The following is a 25,794-nucleotide window of genomic DNA, read 5'->3' on the forward strand; positions in this document are numbered from 1 at the left end:
GGGGGTTTAGTTGTTGCGTTCGTTTAGGATGTTAGAGGTCTCAAAACAAAAAACTAATGGCGGATCTGTGATCTACGCGAAAATTCGAGGGGAGAGGTGGTCTTGATTTTTGTTTTTGAAGCATAGCCGTTACCGGCGCCGCCGTGCACTCGTCGGAAGAGACGATGAACAGTACCACTGAGTACTATTCACGTGAGCTGCATGAGCTCTTTCATTTTCATGAATGGATGAAGCCCTCGACGTGGCTCTTTGTCATTCGCTGAGTCCTTTTTGTCTTCATTCCTATTTCGTCCTTATTCTAATGATTGAGAGTAGCCGTGGCGGTGTGTGATTGGTTGCAAGAGTTTTTGTCTCTTTCTCACTTAAATGAGAGTTGCCCCATTGATGAATGTTGATATTTGCATGTCACGTTATATCTTTGTTCATAATATATATTAGGTGTGCATGTTGATATGTTATAAGATAAATGAAATAAAAATGGCATGTGAATAAAAAGAGATAAAAGCTGGGCCATGAATTTGACTTGGGCTTTGGAATTTTCGTTTCTTACACCACCTAGTTTCAGGCCCATGCGCCTTATAATTAAATTCCAGTTCATGTCTTAATTTCTAATGCACCCCTAGCTTAGACAGAATTCCTTCTTGCTTAAAATTGTTTCTTCTTCAATTTTTGTTTGGTAAATGGTTTTCCTATTGAATAAAAAATAAATAAAAATATGTTTTAGATAGAATCACATGTGTAAATAATTGTGGTATTTTTTCTAGATTTTTAGAAACTGCTTTTCTATTTTTAATAAATCATTTCTTTCAACATGTTCATTGTGTCTTTAAGTTTGATCGGTTTTGCAAATTAATTTTGTTTAATGCCTTAGGAATAGAATTTAATTGCCATTTTTTGTGTGATATCAGTAGACTCATATACCATATTGTGTGAAAAAAAATAAAAGTCTAATTCTATGTTTTGGTTAGGTTTTCATTAGATTTTCTATACCCGATTTATGTACGTTCCCAAACGGATAACCGTGTGAATTTGACCTATAATTTGCTTTGCCTTTATGCAATTGACTTAGTTTCTTTTTGTACATATAAGTAGGGATGTTTAGAGGTCCTAAGACCTGGAGTTGAATTTTTCAAGTCATGTTTTCTTATTTTACTCGATTTTTCTTTCTCGCATGTAAATAACTTGCTTTTGGCTAACGATTGTATCAAAACTTGTCCAAATGACCTATAATTTTGTATGAGACTTTGTGACTTGATTCCATGATTGTTTAGACACCTATTAGAGGTCATTAGCTACTGACTTCTACCATGTAAATACATCCTTCTAACTTCACTCCTAATTTGAATTCTATTAACTAGTTTTGACCTAGTTTTGTATAGTTTTGTTAGAACTTTGTTTGTTTCAAGTTAATTGACTAACATAGATTGGTATAAGGTCTTGGACCTATAAATGAACTAATTGCTACTGACTTTAAGCTTTGTTCATGTTTTCATTTGCTTTTTGTTTCGGTTAATTGATGTTTGTTGACTAATTGTTAAGTAACGATTCAAGCGATACTTTGGTAACTTCTTGTGAATATTTTCGTGTGATGCCATGATGCTTTTGTGTTTGATTTAGGACACCTATTTCCTTGGGTTTGCTACTGCCCTAGGGCTTTCTTCTCCCATTTTCATGCTTTTCCTCTTCTTTCACACTTTGATTGTTGTTAGTTTAAGAGGCGACGATTGTTTGTTCTTCCTCCACCTTTTGTGGATTGTCTTCTCTTGGGATTCATTGTGTGTAGTCTCTCTTAGGAGTAGACTTGGTTAGGGACTTCATTAAGTCACCTACCTTGCTTGTTGCTTTTTCTTATCTCTTGCTATATGCTTACCATGTTCCCTTAGGGTGGTGACTTCAATCTTCATTAAGATTAGTCACATAGAACAACTTAGGTTGTAGTCTATGCATGATAACATAGGTAGAGATCCCTTATCCTTGACCTTAGGGCCATTAGACTTAGATTAGAATAACTTAGATTAGAGAATAGGTTAGTTCCCTTTTGTTCATTCTTTTTTCTTTTCAACTTTAAAACATTAATAAATAAAGAGGCGAATCACATTAAGAAAGTGGTAGAGAAATGAGTGGGATTCATTCCCTAATCTGTTTCTCAATCACTTAGTGGCATAGAAATGAGTGGGATTCATTCCCTAATCTGTTTCTCGGTCACTACTTAATGGGAGAGAAATGAGTGGGATTCATTCCCTAATCTGTTTCTCAAACATTAGTTAATGGGATATAAATGAGTGGGATTCATTCCCTAATCTGTTTCTTGAACATTATATAATGGGATAGAAGTGAGTGGGATTCATTCCCTAATCTGCTTCTCGGTCATTATACATTTTATGTGATTCTAATCGCAAAGTAAATTCCCTTAAAAAATACCCAACCAAAAACATTCAAAAACACTTAATAAAGGCTCGAATTAAAACAAAGTGACGAAGTGGTGCGAAACCTTGTATTGGGTTTTGTTCATCATGTAGTTACATAAAAAACACAAACCAAAGTTCATTCTGCTTAAGAACAAGTTAAGTCCTTTCCAAAACTAGGCGTATAAGTCTCCAAAGGTCGAGCATCGTGGATTGTGACCTTAACCTCTGTTCAACTAAAAAACACAAAACAAATGGAAACTATGGAGCCGAACTACGGTCGTTCTGATTCCTGAAAAGGATACGTAGGCATTGGGTCGCGGGGCCTAAGCGAACACACTTGTAAATAATTCCTTCTTTTCCCCGTATTTCTTTTGCATGCATTCGCACTTAGGTTTAGACATAGATACACCCTTTAGATAGAAACAGACATAGGTGGATACCATCGAGTACGATGGGCGTGAGGGGTGCTAACACCTTCCCCTTGCGTAACCGACTCCCGTGCCCTGTTCTCTGGTCGAAAGACCTTGTTCTTATTCCGAGTTAGGTTTCTGATATTCCTTTCCCGCGATGGGATGAATATATTAGTGGCGACTCTGATTCCATTTTTCGCGGTAGCGACAAAGGGGTCTGGTCGAATTAGGGAAACAAAATCTGCTTGGTGGAGACAAAATCGAAAAGCTGAAGTTTTGTGAACCCTGTGTACTTGGAAAATCTTGCAGAGTGAAGTTCAACAAAGGCAAACAAAGAACACATGGATCCCTTGATTACATCCATGCTGATCTTTGGGGGCCTGCAAGGTGTCCATCACATTCAGGAGCAAGGTATTTTCTATCCATAGTAGATGATTATTCCAGAAAATTATGGGTATTCATCCAGAAGACTAAGGATGAAACTTTTGAGAATTTCAAAAGTTGGAAGACTCTGGTTGAAAATCAGACTGGCAGAAAAGTCAAGAGGTTGAGAACCGACGATGGCCTTGAATTTTGCAATAAGGCATTCGACAGTTTTTGTGCTGCCTCTGGTATTGCAAGGCATAGAACTACTGCAGGTACTCCACAGCAAAATGGTTTGGCTGAAAGGTTTAATCGAACTTTTTGGAGAGAGTCAGATGCATGTTGACTAGTGCCGGTTTAAAGAAGGTGTTCTGGGCTGAGGCTGTTTCAACAGCAACATATCTGATAAACAGATGTCCTTCGACAGCGTTAGATATGAAGACACCTGAAGAAGTTTGGTCGGGACATCCACCAGATCTCGACAAACTGAGAGTATTTGGCTTCATAGCCTATGCTCACATTAGGCAAGACAAGGTCGAACCTAGAGCTCTGAAATGCATGTTCATGGGATACCCTGAAGGAGTCAAAGCTTATAGGCTATGGTGCCTAGAGCCAGGTCACAGGAGGTGTATCACCAGTCGAGATGTAGTTTTCAATGAAGCTGAAATGACTTTTAAGAAAACTGATGATGTTGGTCGAAGTACAGAAACATCTGACGAAGAGCTGGAACAGGTAGAGATTCCTGTTGAGGTGGAGCATGTTGATGCTGAATTGCATATCTCAGATGAAGTCGAAGAAGAAGCAGAAGATGCTGAAGTTGAGGAAACTGACGATGACTACCTATTGTCGAGAGATAGGTCGAGAAGAGTCATCAAGCCACCTCAAAGACTTGGATATGCAGATCTTATAGCTTATGCCTTAATCTCTGCAAGTGAGGTTCTAGACGAAGAACCTAGAGACTATAAGGAAGTTATGAGGAGTCGAAATAAGACTGAATGGCTGAAGGCCATGGATGATGAGATGAAATCTCTTCATGATAATCATACTTGGGAACTGATCAAGAAACCTGATGGGGCAAGGTTAGTCAGCTGTAAATGGATTTTCAAAGTTAAGGAAGGAATTGAAGGAGTGACGTCGAAAAGATACAAGGCAAGGTTAGTTGCAAGGGGTTTCACTCAGAAAGAAGGTGTCGACTTCAATGATGTGTTTTCTCCTGTTGTGAAGCATAGGTCCATTCGAATGTTGCTTGCCATGGTGGCACAGTTCGATCTTGAACTGGAACAGATGGATGTGAAGACTGCGTTCTTGTATGGTGATCTAGATGAAACGATCCTGATGAGGCAACCTAAAGGGTATGTCGAAAAGGGGAAGGAAGATTATGTGTGCAAGTTAAAGAGATCTTTGTATGGGCTGAAACAATCTCCTCGACAGTGGAATAGGAGATTCGACAAGTTCATGGCATGCATAAGTTTCATTAGAAGTCAGTTCGACCACTGCGTTTACTTCAGATTTCGACCTGGTAATTCATTTGTTATTTTGTTGCTTTATGTGGATGATATTCTCATAGCAAGCAACAGTGTTGAAGATGTGATGAGGGTGAAGGCTGAACTCAATAAGGAGTTCGATATGAAGGATCTGGGAGCTGCTTCCAGGATTCTTGGAATTGACATTCGGAGAAATAGAAAGAAGTCGAAGATATGCTTATCTCAAGAGGCATATCTACGGAAGATTCTTGAAAAGTATGGTATGTCGAATTCGAAGCCAATTGTGACTCCAACAAACCCTCAATTCAAGCTGAGTATTGATCAGTGTCCCAGTACTGATGTCGAAAGAGCCTATATGAATAGCATCCCATATGCTAATATAGTCGGCTCTTTGATGTATGCTATGGTCTGCACTAGACCCGACATAGCTTACGCAGTCAGTCTTGTAAGCAGGTACATGGCGAATTCTGGAAAGGCTCACTGGCAAGTATTGAAGTGGATTTTAAGGTACATAAATGGGTCTCTGAATAGAGTCCTAATTTATGGTGGAGCCTTGGGTGAAGATAGTAAAGCAGTAATAGAAGGATATGTCGACTCTGATTATGCAGGTTGTATGGATTCCAGAAAATCTATTTCTGGATATGTTTTCACTATGTTTGGCACTGCAATTAGTTGGAAAGCAACACTTCAGAAGGTTGTTGCTCTATCAACCACTGAAGCGGAGTATATTGCCCTAACTGAAGCTGTGAAAGAAGCATTGTGGCTTGAAGGTTTTGCGAAGGAGCTAAAACTTCAAGGTCGAGGTATCACTGTTAAATGTGATAGTCAAAGTGCAATACACCTGTCGAAGAATTCAGCCTATCATGAGCGAACTAAGCACATTGATGTGAGGCTGCATTTCGTCAGAGGAGTAATCGAGCGTGGATAAGTCCAAGTGCTGAAGGTTTCGACTGAAGACAATGCTGCTTATATGATCACCAAGACATTGCCGAGTTGCAAGTTTTTCCACTGTATGCAGTAGATAAAGCTGCATGAAGAAAGCTAGTCTGTTCCTTGACGTTGTAGAGTTAGGTCCAAGGTGGAGATTTGTGAGATATTGGATCGAACTCTAGTATTGTCGAAGGGTAGCTTCTTGGTTCGACAGTTCGACAGAGTTAAGCATGAAGTCGAAGGATTGTTCACACGCTGGTGTCGAAGTGTGCATGCTGTAGTCGAAGATGGGTCTAGCATGCAGATATCGAAGATGCTAGAGTTGTTAGCATGTTAAATTAGGTTTCAGTGTTTAAACCCTAATTTGTTAAGTTAGCTTGTTTATTAAGTTGGCTTGTGTAATGGGCCTTGCTGAAAAAGCCCATTAGTTAGTATGTTAGGTCTTATTATAAATAGCATACTAGTCTCTCATCATTGCTAAGCTGCAAATCCTAATTTAGGGTGAGAGAGGTTATTTTTTATTCTTGTAAACTTGTAATCTTGTTTTAAGAGAAAGTAAAAGAATAACAGTTATAACCAATTCTTGTGTTCCTCTTCTTCCTTGTTTTATACTTTGTTCTTGGCATTGAATTCACAACATACACAAAACGGGGAATTATTCAAACGGTATTAACAAAAGTATCGATAAGTGCCACTATTTACATACACAAAATAAGTACATTTTGGCACTTATCAAAAGCATAGATCCATTAGGATGTTGTTAGCTATGGTGGCGAAGTTCGACCTATAACTTGAACAGATGGATGTGAAGACTACTTTCTTGTATGGTAATCTAGATGAAACAATCCTAATGAGGCAACCTGAAGGGTATGGAGAAAAGGGAAAAGGAAGCTTATATTTGCAAGCTAAATAAATCTTTATATGGACTGAAGCAATCTCCTCGACAGTGGTATATGAGATTCGACAAGTTCATGGCACACATAAGTTTCATTAGAAGTCAATTCGACCACTGTGTTTACTTAAGATTTCGACCTGGAAATTCATATGTTATTTTGTTGCTTTATAGCGACGATATTCTCATAGCAAACAACAATGTTGAGGATGTAATGAAGGTTAAGCTAAGTATAAATTAGTGTCCCAGTATTGAGGTCGAAAGAGCTTATAAGAATAGCATCCCATATGCTAACCTAGTAGGTTCTTTGATGTATGCTATGGACTGTATTAGACCCGACATAGCATATGCAGTAAGTCTTGTAAGTAGGTACATGGAGAATCCTGGAAAGGCTCACTGACAAGTATTGAAGTGGATTCTAAGGTACATATATGGGTCTTTGAACAAAGTCTTAATTTATGGTGAAGCCTGTGGTGAACATAGTAAAGCAGTAATCGAAGGATATGTTGACTCTACTTATGTAGGTTGTATGGATTTCAAGAAGTCTATTTTTGGATATGTATTCACTATGTTTGGCACAAAAATTAGTTGGAAAGCGACACTTTAGAAGGTTGTTGCCTTATCAACCACTGAAGCCGAATATATTGCCCGCACTAAAGGTGTGAAAGAAGCAATGTGGCTTGAAGGTTTTGCTAAAGAGCTAAAATTTCAAGGTCGAGTTATCACTGTTAAATGTGATAGTCAAAGTGTAATACTCATGTCGAAGAAAGCTAGTTTTTCCATTGTATGCAGTTGATAAAGCTGCACGAAGAAAGCTAGTTTGTTCCCTTGATGTTATAGAGTTTGTTCCAAGGATGAGATTTGTGAGATATTGGATCGAACTCTAGTATGGTCGAAGGCTAGCTTCTTGGTTCGACAATTGGACAGGATCTTAGCATGTCGTCGAAGTTTGATCACATGCTATAGTCGAAGGCCTGGAATGTTGTAGTCAAAGTATGCTCAAGTATGCAGTAGTCAAAATGCTAGGATTGTTAACATGTCAAATTGAGCCTATCTGTTATGTCCAATTGTTTAAGTTAGTTTATTTCCTAAGTTAGCTTGTGTAATGGGTCTGTGTGTAAAAACTCATTAGTTTAGTATGTTAGTTTCATTATAAATAGCATACTAGTCTCTCATTATTGCACACTGCAAATCTTAATTAGAGTGAGAAAGATTATTTGTTATCTTGTAACACTTGTAATCTTGTTTCAAAGAAAAAGTAAAAAATAGCAGTTTATAACGAATTTTATTGTGTTTTTCTTGCTTTGCTCTTTCCCACTCTTGTGGATTTCTTATCAAGATAAAAAAGCTTATTATACTTTATTCTTGGCATGATTACATATCATATACTTTATCACTCTCAATTCTCTCTCTCTCTGATTCTTCTCTATTTTCTTCACTCTCCATATTCTACGCTCCATTTTTACAAGATAAATAACTCTAAATTCTAACAAAATTAGGATATTGTTGACTGTCTGAACTCGATCTAATGATTCAAAATAATGACATAACTGCTTCAATTTATTAACGGTAGCATATTGATGGTCAATCATTTACGGTTTCACACCTTATTAAATAGGTGACAAACGTGGGCTGGTACCTTAATCTAATCTAATCTAATTTAATTATTTATTATTGTATATATGAACGTATCTGCATCAGAAAGATTTTCTTCTAACTAAGTACTATTATAATATTATTAATATGTTATTGTTTTGTTGTCAGATAGTGAGATAATTCTATGTTGTACCAAACATAAAAGAGATAATTCTATGTTCATCATTCATTCAAACGACTTCCACACACATTGTTTACTACAAACCACTTTCGGTTTATCAATTATCATAGCATGCAACCATGCTTGATGCTATGCTAACAACCATGTATTATAATCTTCTTAAATAAAACATCATAAAGAAAATCACATATTCAAAACATTAACAATATTTTGAAAATGACGAGTATTTTTTTCCCATGATCTATGATGCATAATACTACTATAATTTTAAACAATAATAACGTGTTCTATCAACTAAATTAAAAAGAAGCAACTAACGTGTCGACTGCTTGTGCATGTTACGCACTCAATTAATGACCTAATCCCTATTTTTCAAATGATTAATAAGTTTGATGATTTTTTTAATTCCCAAGTTTAAAAGACTTTAAAATATTTAAAAAATTTGGGATTAAATTAAAGGAAAAAATAATAAAAGGATTTCATTTATATTTTTTAATGTATAAACAAAATAATAATAATTAATTTTTCTTTATAATTAGTTAAAAAATATATATAATCTAAGTTATATAAAAAATAGAAAATAAACAGACAATTAATTAAAATATATATATATATATATATATATATATATATATATATATATATATATATATATATATATAGGAGGGATCAAATTACACCCGAAGAGTTACACCACGAGTTACACTCATTCAATAACTACATTTTGAATTAATATTTTTTAAATTCAACCGTTGGATTGAACTATAATATCATATAGATCATACCTATAAAGTTTGAGCTTAATCTATAATGATTTACTATGTCATTGAATTACATCAAAATTAACGTTATATGAAAGCTCATTTTGACGTTAATCTTTGGATATCTTGATCGTATAACAAATCATTATAGATTAAGCTCAAACTTTATAGGTATGATCTATATGATATTATGTTTCAATCCAACGGTTGAATTTAAAAAATATTAATTCGAAATGTAGTTATTGAACGAGTGTAACTCGTGGTGTAACTCTTAGGGTGTAATTTGATCCCTCCTCATATATATATATATATATATATATATATATATATATATATATATATATATATATATATGGCATATCATATGAGAATGCCTTTTTTATATGAGAATGTGAGAATAAATCTGAACCATTGAATTTTAAAATAAATGGTGAAGATTATGTGTGAATCTTTTTTTCTATCTCCTCCATCATTAAAATAAAAGATTGAAGAGAGATAAAAAAAGATTCACTCATAATCTCCACCATATAATATGCCCTCTATATATATATATATATATATATATATATATATATATATATATATATATATATATATATATATATATATATATATATATATATATATATATATATATATATATATATATATATATATATATATATATATATATATATATATATATATCTTTGCACAATAAGCAACTGAATTAACTCATAATTATTCTTTTTGTTTTGAATTACTATGTAGTTTAAAAAAATTAAATAAGGCCCCACAAGCCGAACCTTAGTCTTACAAAATTAATTAATTAAATACTCGTTTAGCAATTATGAAAAGTGAAGATAGTCGGCAGGTATGTTAATGATTAAACATAGATGAGGTTCCTTTATAAAAATAGCATGAGTAAGGTATTTTATGTTTCCTGCACAAGCACACTAACCTAATTTTTTTATTTTATGTTTTCTTATCTGGGTTTGTGTTGTCTTACCTTTACATATGAATTATGTGGGCATTCTATTTTGTGGCCATTTGTAAAGCTAAATTAATAAGAGATAATTTTCTTTTTTGACATAAAAGTAGATACCTAATATTATGTTCACCATGTTTACATGTTTATACCGTGAGCATTATTTTTCTTTACAAATTTTTATAATAGAAAATATGTTTCTTAAAATAAAATATTTTTTTAACACATATAAAATTAGGTGGCTTCTAGAATAAAGTTAAATTAAATTTCTCATTTATGTTTTTTTAAATTAACCATTAGATAAAAAACACTACAAATATTTAGTCATTGCTATACTAGATTCAAATTCTTTCTCTCTCCTTAAATTTGCGCATCATCATTTTTTTCTTCTTTTTTCTTGATTAAATTTGTACAACATCTATGAAGTATGAATGTTTAAAGATAAACACTCGTCTATAAATATAAGTATGTCTTAAAATACTAAGTGATAGAAGACAAAACAAAAACATGTTGAGATTGTCAAAAATTAAATGTCTTAAAAAAGAGCAAAAATGTCGACAGAGGATGTCAGAGCTGCGGTCCGAGAGATGCACTAAAAGAGTCGATGATGGCTATTCAGAGGCCAATGACAACTATTCTGTGACGGTGAAGGGTAACGCCACTGTTTGACTAGTGGCGCTGGTAGTCTAGTAGAGGAGCTTCAGCGGTGCAGGGAGGCAAAGGGTCGACCGAGGGAGGTAGCCGGTGGTTGGCGTCAGGTGGCATCGACAAAGGTGGTAAATCAAAGGCAAGTCTTCAAGCAACGAGGTCCGGTTTGGGCAGTTCGCGGATATCAACTTGGTCATTTTATTTCACGGATTCTTTGTTAAAGAGTATAATTTTGGGTCTGTTATAGATCTGTTGAGTTTTAGCCATTATAAATATGTATCTCTATTATTTTTGTTAAAATAACTTCTAGAATGTAGTTTGGAAGACAGAGGTAAGATGTGACAATTCTAATAGGGAAACTTAGAGAGATAGAGGTACAAATCTCTAAAATTTTATTCTTGAGATTGAGGAGACTTTTGGAGGTATATAAGGGATTGAGAAACACTTCTAAACACCTTGAGTTTGTGTGATTAATCTAAAGAGAGTTGGAGAGATTGGGAAACACTTATAAAATATTGTTTATTTTCAAAGCCGTAAAACAACAATTTTAACACGTTTTCAAACTTCAATGGCTACCGAAGTTGTACTTCTGCTGTTGTCTATCACAAACCGTTCAAGTTTGAGGGAAGTTACTTCAAACTCTGGCAACAATAAATGCGATTTTTCTTAAACTTAAGAAAGGTTGCTAATGTTTTGAGCAATGATTTTTCTATTGTTCCTTCTTGATCAAACAAGCAAACTAATGGTAATAAATTTATGGACTCAAATGGAACTTTTAATTTTGGTAAACCTGAATCTGTTGTACATATTAAAGAAAATGATTTATAGTTAAGGAAAGAAAATAACTTATGGAAATAGAACGAATCTTTATAAAAAAATATATATTCTAAATAGATTCGCAGATGATCTCTATGATTTTATTGTAGTTGCGATATTGCAAAACATGTTTGAGAAGCTTTGAAAAATAAGTATGTTGCAAGCTGATACATGAAGTATTATATGATATATTAAAGGCCCGTGGAGGTTCAATGTCATTAAATTCAAAATATTGATCATGATATAATCACTAACCATATGTCTTTAGATGAAAATATCAAATGGAAACAATCTAAAGCCTCATATCAAGAGATCTCAAGCAGTGATAACTTAAAGAGCAACACATCGCACAAACTTGTAGAAAAGGAGTAATATCCTAATTTCGTAAGTGAATGATTATATATAAAGCAAAAGGGCTCTTTCGTAAAAGCACAAGGGTAAAACACACACACACACACACACCAAAACCTTTTTCAAAATGATTTTCCAAAAGAAAATACTTTACAAACATCTAGAAGTTGTATCAAATGAATTAGGAGCAGTCAAATAAGCCATTGGAAAATTTTGACTTTTCTAATCGATTAGAACATATGTCCAATCGATTAGATTTGCATAAAGTTAAGGCGCAAGCTAGTTTGAATGTGCCTTGATTTTGTGCAATGACTAGATATCTCAACTTTCCATTTTGACGAATTATAATCGTATATTTGCATCATCCTACTCAATTAGCTAACGATAATGCCTTAAAGGAAAATTCCTTTTGAGCCAACCTATTGCCTATAAATAGTGATCTCATTTCTTGTTTCAAATCATCCAAAATCATGTTTTGACACTTTCATCTCTCACACACTCTCTCTAAAGTTTTATTTAAGTTACTCTCACTAAATGTTTTAGCCAAATGCCCTTGTGGGAAAAGTTCATTTGTGAGTGAGGATATATCTATAATTTTGGAAAGGGTTGAATTTTAAAACTCACGAAGGAAATCTTTTGTATACACATTGGTTTAATAATGTCCATTTAGGGATTTATATGAGTTATAAGCTCATCCTATAAAAGCTTATATTTGGGGATTGTATGATCAGTCCTAGATTTGGTTGAAGATTAGCCAGTGTTAAAATCTTCATAGGTTCTTGGTTAGCTCGGTTAAAACCAAGATAGGTTGAAGCTCATCCCAATATTAAAAACTTCAAAGATTTGAGATCAGCCTGACTAAAATGTTTTTGGTTAGCCCGACCAAAACTAAAGTACTGAACTCAATTTTTTTGAAACTTGAAGACTAACCGCTCCAAGGTCCGTGTTCGTGGAAAGTAGTCGCTTTAATCCACCATTGGGAAGGAAGATTGGCTACTTCAGTCTCAATAACATATTGAAGAAAAGACACAAACGCCTACATACATCGTCTTGTATTATTTGTTAAAAGATTAACGATCATTTCCTTGTATAAGGGGTTCGTGAGACTTTCCTACTAAAATCTCTCAACTATTATTGAAAACTCTCAAGATCACTTCTTAGGGAGAGGAGTAGTTCTGTTTAATTTGACCAAACCTCTACAATTCTTGGGTTCTTCTTCTTCCCTTAAACTTTTTAAATTCCACAATTTATTTTCTGCTATTTACTTTCTGCTGTCCAACTTTTTCAAACATTGTTTTTAATATGAAAAAGTTTTTAAAACCAAGTTACTCCAAACCACACAATTCACCCTCCCTCTTGTGTGTGAAGTATCAAAACCAACATCAACCACCATCTTAAAGAAATGACCCTAGAATTTTATTTTGTTTCAAATGTGAAAAAGCAAGTCATATGGCTAACATATGTAAAAGCATGCAAAAACCAGATGTTATCCTCCAAATAGAGGTTAACCTGACTGATGAGCAATTTATTGTTGTGATCACTAAAATCAAAATGGTTGGTGGATAGGAACTAACACCTCTCTTAATGTTTGTATGATCGTGCAATGTTTAGAATATACATGAATGTTGATGATAAAAAAATATTGTTGGGAGATGATCCAACAAATCTATAAGAAGTTTTGCCATCTTTAGATGCAGATTTGTAGCAAGAAGCTATTAACGATGAGATATATTCTCTAGAATATAAAAGGACCTAACACTTAATAGAATTGCTTCCTTATTCCAAACCAATCGGTTGTAAATGAGTTTTGAAAAAGAAACTAAAACTTTGTGGAACAGTTGATAAGTACAAGGCTCACCTTGTATCCAAATGTTTTAGGCAAAGAAAAAAGGGTCATGCTAACGAGTGCCCCAGGGGCACTCTTTAAGCATTCTAAATAAAGAAAATATTCTTTCAAAAGTTCACCATTTCAATTTTCGATGCATTAATTACGCATATTTCCAAGAAAAACTTACTTTTTAAAGCTATTAAAGAGTGCCCCTGGGGCACTTGTTAGCATTTCCCAAGAAAAAATATAGATTTCTTTTATACTTTTTCTATAGTTACTAGAATTACATTCATTAGGGTACCGGTTTTAGTTAGTGCTATTTATAACTTAATAGTACACCAAACGGATATCAAAATAACTTTTTTAAGTGGTGACTTAGAAGAAGAAATCTATATGGACTAAGCGGAAGGATTTGTGATTCAAGGACAAGAAAATAAGGTTTGTAAGTTAGGTAAGTCTTTGAATGGCCTAAAATAAACAGAGCAATGATATGGAAATTTTGGTAATTTAATAATATCAAATGGGTAAAGAGTGAATATAAGTGACAAATGTGTTTATTACAAATAAGAAAACAACATTTTCACTATCATATGTCTCTATGTAAACGACTTATTCATATTTTGATCAAACATTCAGGCTATGAATGCTTTGAAATAATTTTGGTGTAACGAATTTGATATGAAAGATCTTAGATAAGCCAATGTGATTCTTGGAGTTAAAATCACTAGATACGAAAAACGAATATCTTTGGATTAATTTCACTATGTGGCGTATTAAAATAAATATAATTACTTTGACTATAAACCTACTTGCACACCATGCGATCCTATTGTTAAATTATTTAAGAACATTATATGAGCATCATCGACAGTCTTATGTATGTCAATGATTGTATTAGAGCCAACATTTCATATGTCGTAGGATTGTTGTACATACTTGATAGTAGATTGAGCAAAAAGCATTGACAAGCTATTGAGAGAGTCATGCAATACCTTAAAAGTACCATGAATCTTGGTTTAAATTATTAGAGATTTCTTACTAAGGATCCGATGATGTTGTTCCTGAAAAATAATTTTGAATAGTCTCTCTGTAGTGAATCAGGCGAGACCTCGGCAGTTCGGTGTTGAGGGTGTTTTGGGAGAAGGATGAAGGGCCACCATTGTTGGTGACCTCAAAGTTTTTGCTTCTTCATGTGCCATTCATGCATATCTCTTTTCCTTCACAATTCCACACCTTTTTTATGTTATTCATCTGCCCCCTTTGTTTGGTCACCCCCATTTATATCACAAATCTTCCCTTTTCCCTAAATACCTAATGGGTCAGAGTTTAAGAGCCTTTTTATGGTTGTAACCGTCACATAATGATCATAATGTTTCCTAAGTTTATGGAAGAATGATTGTAATAGATAAAACATAATTTTTAAGTGATCTAAATACCCATATCGACCATCACAATAATTTTAATTTTTGGGTTGACCATGGCCGACTACTACCATTTCCACGAGGATAAAAATCCGGGATATACATAAGCCCCCAAAGCATGAGACCTGTAAGGATGAAGTGTTTTGAATTTATCTAGAATTATGCGAGCTTCTTCATAATTATATTATTAACCGAGTAAACTCTCTGTTTATTTATGGTCTTGATGATGGATAAATCAAGGACCCATGGTAGGTTCTGGACATAGAAAATTTGGAGATCCTCGTCGATGTCTCGACCTTTTGTCGTTTGCAGAACCCGATAGGATCTAGATTCTGAGAGGTCGAAGCGCCTTAGTGGATTCTCGACCAGTTGACATCATAGTACTCGGTAGGTTATAGAGTAGAGAAGTCGGAGAGCCTTAGTGGGTGGGTTCTCAACCAGTTAACGTAATAGAACCTACCCTTCCAGGAGAGAATTCAGAGAGCCCCAGTTGGTTGGTTCTCGACCAGTTGACAACACCTAAATCACATAAGACTTTAAATGTTTGTAAGTTGGAAACTCCCAAGCACACCTTACTTCATTTTTCACATGACCCTGGAGGTATTTTTGGCGTGACTAAAGTCATAGCTCACTCTTTATCGATTCATAATTTTTTGTAATTAGTCATCCTCCGAGGATGCATTTTGTAATGCTTGGATAATTTCTTTTTCCTTATAATATTTAAGCCCCGTCGAGGCTTTTTATTCTCATTCTTAAGGCATTTTATTGTGTTCAATTAATAACCAGATACTACTGTTTAGGAATAGTCTTCTATCTAGCCCCAGGCGAGCCTTAGCTTATTGAGGTATATATTGTATTGATGTATATTTGGATTTACACAATAAGAACATTGTATTGATTTTTTTTAATTTTGGTCAAAGGTTTTTTATTGAACATGGCCGACACTCAGAGCTCCTTTGGAGTTGACGTCGAATGGAGGTCAAAGACACGAGGTTTGTTTTTTTTACACATCCCTACTTTTCCCTCCAAAATTGGTGTTTCCCGTATTCCATGTGGTTTGGGACGAGATAGACTTAAACCAACGATCCAAGATTGACATAATCTAATCGGGATGCCCATTTCCCCCCAAGGAGGAGGCTTGGAAAGGTGAAGTGCTTCAATTAAGACTCATCCCAGCCGCATAGTATTTATGACCCATCTCGGTCTTTTTATTCCTAGTTTCAAATAGTTTAGGCTAGGCGGATGCCTTTGTGATTTTTAGGATCCTTGTGAATATCATTTGTAAATGAATCGATAATTTTTGATCATGTGAAGCATGACAAATACTAGGAATCAACTTAGTGAACCCAAATTATTCCAATACCACCGTTGCGAAGCATTTGGAGAATGTTGATGCGAAAAATCGTTCAAAGCCCCCAGGAGATGTTGAAGTATTTTGGGAATGCTTACCCTCATGATTTGGGAGCTACCCCTACGGCTAGGGAGTGGTTACCCATTCGAAGGGGAGTTACCTGTATGGCCGAGAGTGATTACTCATCTGACTAGGGAGTTAATTGATTGTCCTTGGGAGTGGTTACCCATTCGGGGAGGAGTTACTCGTATAGCCGATAGTGATTACTCATGTGACCAAGAGTTACCTAATTTTCTTGGGCGTGGTTACCCGTTCAGCGGTGATTTACCTGTACGGCCAAGAGTGATTACTCATCTGACTGGGGGAGAAATCGGCAACCTTTTTGTAGAAAGTTCAATGAATTAGTTCCTAGGAGTGATTTTTCGACTATGACCTTCATGAGCTCCAAGCTCAACATATGCATTTGCTCGGCGAGATCGGTAACTGTTGGCACCTCCGAAACAATTTGAAAACTTCATCCTCGAAATTTAAGTGAAAACTAAAAATCCCTTGATAGATGAACATATCTCCCTTGTCATCGATGTCGTTAGTATACCTTCACCACTAATTAAGTCCAACTTTCTTTACTACGAGATTGTCGGGCTATGGGGAAATATTTGGAAACCCGATCTTGTTCTCCGACCATGGTTTTAATTCTACTTCATGGAGGTGGTTCCCCTTTTTCCTAGGTTCGGCTGATTAATTGAATGATATTTGTTTTAGGACATTATCAGCGTTACTTCTCTTTGATTATCTTCTGGGTGGTAGGATTTTTTTTGTATCTGTGATTATGCAATGATATAACCTAATGAATTTGAAGCCGCAGGTCACTTATGAAAGAAGAGACATTCAAGTAACAAATGTAACACCCCTTTTCTAAATCCCAAAAAATACATATATATTCACATAGTAGAATAGAATGCATACAATAAAGGGTGCCACATGTCGTTTCCAATACAATTGAAAACCAAACATAAACATACAATTAACATGCACCTGATCAAATTATAACACATATCGAACTTCATGTTTTCTCAAGTATGCATATCACAACGGAATTATAACTTCTCAAAACAATTTCAATTATTATATCTCATACTATAATCATCTACCAATATAATGACAATATCATATCATAAATGTGTCATATCAATTCAAACATAGGCACCAAGGCTACTTAACAAAATATATCCAATTACAATGTTAAAATAAGATAGATAGAATAATATCTCAAACATCCAAACATGAGTTCAAATACCCCCGTGTTACATGATCATAGCATTGACTCAATACCTAACAAAACGAAAAATAACTGATACACCCTTGGCTAAATCCTCGTGCAAGCACACTACTCGTCGAGACATGCGCGATGTCGCATTGAACATCATTCAAACAGAAGGGTGAGAATTCACATCATAATGAATATATATAATATGTACAATGAATATAGTACATTACAATACAACAAATTCGTCACGCTTCATAATTTAATGAGTTCTACAATTATTGCACATAACACAAAACCTCTAATTATCACATAATCACGCATTAGTCCAAATATCACATAGCAAAATCAATGTGACTCCAAATTCAATTAATGTGACTCATGTATGTGGTACCATGTGAACATCAAGCTCACCGCTCCCGATTCCATATTCAAGAACAAGAGCCACGTTTCCAATCAGGACAAGACCAAAGCCCTCAAATATGAACATATAGTCCACCGCTTCCGAATCCACAAAGGAACAAAGCCACGCTTCTATTTCCACACAAGGATCAAAGCCAACCGGAGTATCATCTCCCCATTAATGCATGTGCAACAAGACTCACAATTTATGCAATTAAGATTATCACCCAACCTTAATTATCCAAGCATATCACAATAATTTGCCATATTCGATTTATCCACCAAAACGTTGCACAACACACATTTATCATCATTAAGGCATACACATAGCATTTATTGATTATATATAACATATAGCACACAAGCCAATTCATGTTATTCACATAATTCACCCAAAGCATCATATACATGTATTAAAACTTAAGTAACATGTACATAATTGTTTTCAATTCAAAACCTATCCAAACATCATTGAATAAATTATTAAAACACATGAAAATCCATCTTAAATCATAAGCATCCAGGATCCCAAGTCAAAGAATAAAAAACACAAAATTGCATAAAAGGCCGCGCTACGCGTCCGCTTTCGGCTACGCGCGCCAATTCAGAAGTTCACGCGCTACGCGCGCTCTGTCAGCGCGACGCGCCCTCCGCGAATTATGGGAAAAACCAGATTTTGATAGCACACTTAAAACACATTTGTAGCCAACCAAAACTCAACCAAACAGCAATTAATCACACATAGGTGGTCCTTAATTATGTTTCTATTCATGGATTAACATCATAACAACATAAAAACATGATTAAATCTCAAATTTTCATGGATTCAACACAAACCCTAACATTTGAAATCTATGAAATAGAGAGATAAACAACCTAAGCATACAACTACCCATTGCATACATATATACCCACAGTAATGAGGATTCTCCCCCTTACCTTAGGTTAAATATTCTCCTTCTAGGTTTCCTCCACTTTTCCCTCTTTCTCCTCTTTCTCTTCTCTTGAGTTCTTTATTCTCTTCTTTCAAAATGAATGTTATGAGAGACTAAACCTAGTTTCCTCTTACTATCTTTCTTTAATCAATTAGGCTTAGCATCTCTCACACCCCCTTATTACTATTATTTCTAATAATTAGGCCCAATAGCTAATATCTCATTATTCTACCAATATTCTAATAACCCCAATCAGCATAATAGCACATAATTAAATAATTATCACACCAAATGATAATTAAATAATTATACTAATAATAAAATGACTATTAAATAAATAAAATAGAAAAATCGGGATGTTACAACAAAGATCTTCAATTGGAGCGAAATGTTCCTGAAAAACACTTTTGAATAGTCTCCTTGATGTGAATCAGGCGAGACCTCAACGGTTCGGTATTGGGGTGTTTTTGGAGAATGGTGAAGGGCCACCATTTTTGGTGACCTCAAGGTTTCCGCTCCTTCCTGTACCATTCATGCATATCTCCTTTCCTTCACAATTCCACTCCTTTTTAAGTTATTCATTTTCCCCTTATGTTTGGTCTCCAACCCCCATTTATATAAAAAATCTTCCCCTTTCCCTTGATACCCAATGGGTCAGAGTCTAAGAGCCATTTTATGGCTATAACTGCCACATAATGATTGTAACGTTTTTCGAGTTTATTGAAGAATGATTGTAATGAACAAAATATAACTGTCTACTGATCAGACTACCCATCTCGGCTATCATAATAATTTTGACTTTTGGGTTGACCATGCCGAATACTACCCGACCACGAGGATAAAAATTAGGGATGTGCAAAAGTAGATTGGAACGTATTATCATATGATTCTAAAGTAACTAGTGGCTCTATATTTAATATATCTGAAGAAGTTTAATATTGGAAATCAAAGAAACACACTATCTTGGCGCATTCCATACGAAGTTTGAAGTGATAAAATTAGAAATTGGTAGTGAAGAAGCAAGTTGGTTAAGATGCTTGCTAATTGAAATTCCTTTTTGGAAAAAAAATATGCCAACTAAGTTGATCCACTCCAATATTACCACATCTATTGCAAAAATTGAGAAATGTTATTACAATGGTAAGAGATTTAAAATAAGAAGAAAGCACAATAGTGTTAGAGATTGTATCTCTTAAGGAGTTATAAGAGTGGATCATGTATGTACTGATGAAAATTTAGTATATCCTATGACAAAAGGATTAGTTAGCAAGAAAGACCCTAATACACCCAATAGGATGAGAATAGTTCTTTTAGATAGGTGAGTTTTTCATGATGGTAACCCAACCTAAATAACAGGAAATCCCAAGAACTAGGTTCAATGAGTAATAATAAATTATGAGTAATATGAGATGGACATGCTAGTATAATTAAGAGAAGCATGAACTTGAAGCGATAAGAGAATGAGATGATAAAAACTCTTCATGAGATCTATACTCTATATGATTGGAGTAGCTAGATGTAGGAGTTCTCTTGATAGAGTCGCCAATGTAATTGTCAAACTTAGGCTGATTTCTATGGAATTTTGAGGCAGAATTCCTAGAGCCTTCACTAAACTAGGATAAATGTGTAGGGCCTTAAAGCACGAGTTTTAAAAGACACCTTAAGAAAAGGTTGTGTGAAGGGTTGATGTATGAGATAGAGTTAATGACAATGAGTCACTTTTGCTGAATTAAAGTTCTACTTGCTATGCAAAGGTTCAAGTTGTTGACATTTTTGTTTATGCATAATCTTAGATATGTTTGACATTACTTCTGAAATACTATTTAAATTTAATTGGGGGATTAATATAAAATGTCAGTATTCTAATATGAAGATGAATTTGAAAAAATTCGTTAAGTCTCACATTGTTAGAAAACTATGTGTGTTTGTTTATTAATTGAGAAAACTGTAAGTACCACGTTACTTATACCTTGGCTAGCGTATATCATTATACAAGGAATACAAGTGTTTCATTCCAAAACACACAAAAAACTACTTTTGAGTTTTTCCTTTCTCACTTCCTTTACTTAGCGTTCTCGAATTGTCAACGCGCCAACTTCTTCCATTTTCCTTCATCTTGTTAAAACCTTTCAAGTATTTTCTTGAATTATATTTGGAGAATAATTTAAAATTCTCCTCGTTCAAAAAACTATTTAGAATGGTCAAAGAAACATTATTGAAATCTCTTTAGATAATTATTTGAGTTTTTCCTCGTTTGAAAATTATTTGGAGTGGTTAAACAACCATTATTTAATTCTCTTTGGAGAATTATTTTAATTTCTCTTAGTTTGAAAAATTATTTAGATTAGTATTTGCATCATAGGTGTTGTTAGTATTGGAAACTTGGATATGAATTTCACCTCTAGAAAGAGTTTAATATTGAAGGATGTCATGCATACTCCTGAGATTCGAAAGAATTTTGTTTCTAGTTTTCTTCTGAATAAGACATGGCTTATTCAGTCTACTGGGGCAGATTCGCACATCGACACTAATTGTCATGAATAAAATGTCTTTTTCTGTTTATTTTTTGTGTGATTTTAATGTTTGGCATGCTAGACTTTGTAATGTTAATAACCACATTATTTTAAATTTAAATAGCTTTTGTTTAATTCCAAAGTTAAACATCAGTGATTTAGAAAAATGTGAATTTTGCAGCCAAGCTAAAATAATTAAGAATTCACATAATTCCGTAATAAAGGATTCTAAACCATTATATCTAACACATTCTAATATATGCGAACTTGATGGAACTTTAACTAGAAGTAGTAAATATTATTTCATCACTTTATTGTCGATTGCTCTGGTTATACTTTTGTATCCCTAATGAAAAATAAAAGTGAAGTGCTTTACATGTTTACGACTTATGTGACTGAAATTGAAAATCAATTTAGTTAGAAGATTAAGAGACTTCGTAGTGATAGGAGAATCAAGTATGATTTCAGTTTATTTAATGAATTTTATAAATAATATGAAAGTGTATATAAAATCACTCACCATATTCTCTTAAAATGAATGGTAAAGCAGAAAGAAATAATAGAATTCTTACTAAACTAGTCGTTGCTATTATGTTGAATTATGGTGTTGCATCTTCAAAGGTGAAGGGACATTTTTTGGACTGTTTGTTGTGTTCTTAATAGAGTTTCCAAGTCTAAAAATAAAATTTTTTCTGATGAGATATTGAAGAAAAGACAGCCAAATTTATCTTATTTTAGAACTTGGAGTTGTCTGGTTATGTCATAATTCCGGATTCGAATTGAGTTAAACTCACTAGTATAATCTATGAATGTATATATATATATATATATATATATATATATATATATATATATATATATATATATATATATATATATATATATATATATATATATATATATATATATATATATATATATATGGAGCATATCAAGTGAGAGTATTTTTAAATGAGAGATGAGAGGAAGAAATATCCATCATTGGATTCATCAAGAGAGAGAAATTTATAGCCTCATTAATGTATTAACATTCTCTCTCTTGATGAATCCAATGGTTGATATTTCTTTCTCTCATCTCTCATTTAAAAAATGCTCTCACTTGATATGCTCCATATATATATATATATATATATATATATATATATATATATATATATATATATATATATATATATATATATATATATATATATATATATATATATATATATATATATATATATATATATTCACTGGGTTTGCAATAAACAATAAAGCATATAAGTTTCATTATCTAAATGCTTAAGTGATCATAAAATTTAATGATGTTGAATTCTATGAAGACACAATCCTTTTTAAATCGAGAAATAGACGGAGCACTGAATCTAATCACATTCCTATTGTAAAAAAACTTCAAAAGCAACGATGAAGTAGAAAATAGAACTCCGACAAAATAAGAGAGTAAGAGTTGCAAAAGATTATGGACCCGATTATATGGTCTTATAATAAAAGAAGATCCAATCAATTTTCAACAAATTTTGTCATCGGTGATCAACTATGTAGTGAATACTAATTTTAAGTATTTCGTATAATAAATTAAAATTGCATATTAAGATTAATTAAATTTTAATAAATAATATTTAATTAAATTATAATATATACATCATTATTCATTAAAATTAGTAATATTTTTTTGAAAGCACTAGCATGTGGTTATAATTGAGTAAAAAAACATGTGGTTATAACATGGTGTAAGAGTGTATGATTTGAATAATGCTATAAGGTTGCCGCATTATCCCAAGATTATTGATCTTAATGTTAAAATTGAACACTTTCTGAAATGCTCTTACGTACTTAACAAACAAACCGACCCACTTAATTTGGGAATTCATGGCATAATGCAATTTATCATGGGATTTCCACAAGAAACGGCAGAGAGATGTATGTATAATGAAAACCAATAATTAATTTCTTATTTATTTGGCATCTTGTAGTGCAAAATGACATGATATAGGTATGTCAACGGCAGAGAGATGTATATATTGAATACCAATAAATCCTAAAATAGAAATGATTAAAACTTATACTAAATATGTAAAAGAAAATGAGGTTCTAGGAGGTGGTTTTGGTGGTCGACTCCCAGGGGCGGGGCGTACATCTGTTAGTGAAGGTGGCAAAACAAATCCAATTAGTTGGAGATGTTAGGCGGATTATAGTTTTAAATCTGTACCCTCTAATATGTCTGTCTTGTTCAATCATATTTTTTTACATACATTTGCGGACGCGAACACTAAATTAACTTTTTATCATTTTTATATTAAAAAGATGTAGTTTTTACAAGCTCGTCTCGTCCCATTCTCATTTTTTCAGGACAATCCAAAATTTTAAATTTGTGTCCTACATAATATCCTTCTCATTTTTCTACATAATTTTGCGAGACAAGTCTTAATAAGGCAGATATGTCCGTTTGTCACTCCTGTGTAAGATGAACATTAAATAATGTCTAAGAAAACACAAACTGTTTAAAATTGGATTTTATTGTCAAAATCGAAACATAATCAAATGTATCTAGGTGGTTTATGGATTTTTTTTGTGTGTGTGAAGCTTAACTCCCTCCACCATTAAAGGTGGACAACATATGAAGCTTGTTCATGTTATAGTTTGGATCAATGTTCTCTTTATTTCTTTAATAAATTTGATTTGGAGTGCATGATACCCTACTAATATTTTTCTCTATCCAAATGGCACCAACATTATTGTCTTGTAGAAGATCTAAACTCCTTAAAAAGGGGGATTATGTGACTGTTAACCTGCCTAACCTTTTAAGATCACAAGTAAACCAAACAATGCAAACATGTTCATATCTATTTTTTATGCAAGTCTATAACTCATTAGTAAATTAAGAATGTAATATATCATATTGGTTTTGCAGCCAGCACATGAAATCCACAACCATATTCGTTGTTAAATAATTTATAGATAAAATAAAAAGTATAACAACAAAATATATAATGGTAGGTTGAAGAATCAAATCCATGTTTTGGAAGAATTGATGTGTATATAAAGAAGACAAAAATCGATCATTGAGTTCCTAATACATGATTAATACTATTATTGCATGTCATTAATTAATTCTTAACCTTCAATTAATATATGGATCATGTGGAGTTGAAGAATTAATTGCCTATATAATCATATACATATATCACATAATTTGTTTGGAGTTTGAACCCCTTGTGATAGGATTGACTCACACATGGGAGGGACCATGCATCATGAATCATTTGCGCTTAATCATTTGTAATAACCATATAGTATCTTCCATGTGTGCACATGGATTGAACATGTATGCTAAACACTAGGGGTGGGAATAGGCCAGGCCGGCCTACAGGGGCCTATAGCCTAGCCTACTTAAGGCCAGGCCATGCCAGGCCTATTTGATAAAAAGGCCAGGCTTGGGCTTTTTTAAAAGCCTATTTAATCAAATAGGTCAGGCCTAGGCTATTAAAAAAGCCTATAAAGCCTTGTAGGCCGGCCTATATTTTCATATATATTAAAATTAGTCTAATCAGGTTGGCCTATATATGCCTATATATATTAGAAAAAGTGTTAAATAGATTGGTCTATATATGTATATATATTAGAAAAAATGCTAAATAGGTCGGTCTAAATGTCCATATATATATATATATATATATATATATATATATATATATATATATATATATATATATATATATATATATATAAATATATATATATATATATATATATATATATATATATATATATATATATATATATGCGACCTATAAGGCTTCTTAAGTAATATGAATTAATTGAAAATATTAATAAGAAAAAGGCTTTTAAATAGGCTTTCAGGCCAGGCCAGGCTTTTAAAAAGGCCAGGCCAGGCTGAAAAAACGAGCCTATAGCAGGCCATAGGCCAGGCTCAGGCCTTGTAAGTTTATCGTAGGCCAGGCCCAGGCCTTATAAAGCCTAGCCTAGCCTAGCCTATTCCCACCCCTACTAAACACTAAATATATTTTTCTTCTTTTTGTTCTATTCATCTATAATCATAGTGGTATGTATGGAACAAGATGAATGATTGCAAGAAAAAGAACAAGTGAGTTTCAGCACTAGTTAATTAAGTTTGTTGTTTGATGAAAATATAAACATCTCAACATATTTGGAGTTTTGTATTGTACATTTTATTTTGAGAATATAAATAATAAAACTAAATAATTGAAATAAAGTGTTTAATGAATTTAAGTTCAACAAATTAATATTCTAG

This window comes from Vicia villosa, linkage group LG4, assembly GCF_029867415.1.
Source record: "Vicia villosa cultivar HV-30 ecotype Madison, WI linkage group LG4, Vvil1.0, whole genome shotgun sequence".
Classification (NCBI taxonomy): domain Eukaryota; kingdom Viridiplantae; phylum Streptophyta; class Magnoliopsida; order Fabales; family Fabaceae; genus Vicia; species Vicia villosa.